The sequence below is a fragment of the Solanum pennellii genome, chromosome 3 (genome assembly GCF_001406875.1).
Source record: "Solanum pennellii chromosome 3, SPENNV200".
Classification (NCBI taxonomy): domain Eukaryota; kingdom Viridiplantae; phylum Streptophyta; class Magnoliopsida; order Solanales; family Solanaceae; genus Solanum; species Solanum pennellii.
The window spans coordinates 26,625,810-26,627,510 of NC_028639.1; positions in this window are offsets into that span (position 1 = coordinate 26,625,810).

Sequence of the window (1,701 nt, forward strand, 5' to 3'; positions counted from 1 at the left end):
TAAATACTAGAGTGGTAGGTGAAGCAAACCTGTGGCGCAAAGCGCCGTCGATCAGCAAGCTGGTGGGTCCGGTTTCCCGGAACCCACGTCCTCTGCAATCTGGACACCCTCAGTAGTGTCCTCAGCAACAACCCCACTATCAGTAGTGCCTCCTGTTATCTCCACAGTTCGGGCGCTAGACGCCCCAGCCGCTAACTCTGATGCTCTCATCTGGTGCACCTCCTCCTCAGCAAGTGAGGCTCTCCTCGAAGCCTCCATCTCTCGGCGCTCCTTCTTCCGTGCTCGCGCCTCGTCCTCTACTCGAGCCCTACGCCTCTTGGCATGCTCTCGAGGGGGAGGTGGTGGAATCTCTGAGGTGGCGAATAGGTCCTCAAGCAGTGTGTCCTCAGCAGGCTCGACAGAAGGGGCCTCGGACTCCGGCACCCTAGCCTCTAAGATCGTGTCGATATCTGCACGAAGACAGTCAACTGCAGCCTGAAGAGTCGACACATCCACCGGAGGGGCTGGTTGGGCTAGCACCCTCAACTCAAAGGCGTCCAAGCGCTGGGCTACGGTATCAGTAAGATCATCAGCAAGTGGGGGCAGCTCTGGACGGGGCCCTCTGCGTGGAGCCAACTCATTGGCCTCGTCTCTGATAAGGCCGACGTCAACAGTGCCCTACGGGGTCTTGAGCTGATCTACGTGCCATATAGGCACACCTGCGGACCTGCAAAGAGCAAAGATCATGCACGGGAAACGGTAAGTAGTAGTGACCTTGAAAGCCCTCTCGTGCAGGACTGCCAGTAGAAGCCACGCAAAGTCCACCTCGAACCCGGCTATCATCGCCGCCATCAACACTGCTCGATCCCATGTAACGATATTATCAGCAGCTGTGGGGGAAAGGCAGTGACGGTCAATCAGCCACAAGAACTTCACCGTGAAAGTGAGGTTGGCCTTCTTGATGGCCCCATTTGGATCAGTTACCCAGTCGGCCCCCTCTCCATCAACTGACAGGTGCAGGGCCATCCACCTCTTGGTGGTCTCTCTCAGTGATGGCTCGCGCAGGAAATGTCCATCTTTAAGTATTTGCCAGCGGTAGTCAAACTCGCAGTGAGAGGGGTTCGAGTAGCATCAACACCCTCGCCGTATAGAAACCGGCGGATGGAAGGCAGGGAAATGTCAACCTGTACGCCCCGTACTCGGACCTGCTCCAGTGGGGCCTGTTTAGCGGGGGCAGCCCGCCTATCTATCTGTGATCGGAGAGTCGCTACGTAGGATGCGTAGATCTCTCGGACCACTTCTTCACTGTAACGTCCCAACGGACGTGCTGTCCACTCCAAGCGATGCCTGGTGAAGAGATTGTGGATCTCAGGCATCGTCGGGAGACTCCCTGTAAGGACCCGCCGCTCCAAGGTGAGTGTTTGAGTCATCACTCCTTTATCAGTCAGGAACTTGGCGTCGGAGTAGATTTGAAATAGCCCGTCGACACACCACCGGTTGGGCTGGTCAGTGGCTGGGGTGGGGGCCTGAGCTGGTGAACCTGATTTGGATTCCGAAATGCCAGCCTCATCAGAAGAGGCCGACGGTGCAGCGGTGGCGGGTGCGAGAACCTCAGCAGAGCCGGAGGCTTCCTTGGACCACGATACTCCTAAGGATCCAGACGCTCCTTCTTCATTTGTGGCTGACCCAGAGGGTGTGCCGGTCAGTGTGCGCTCCTCATCA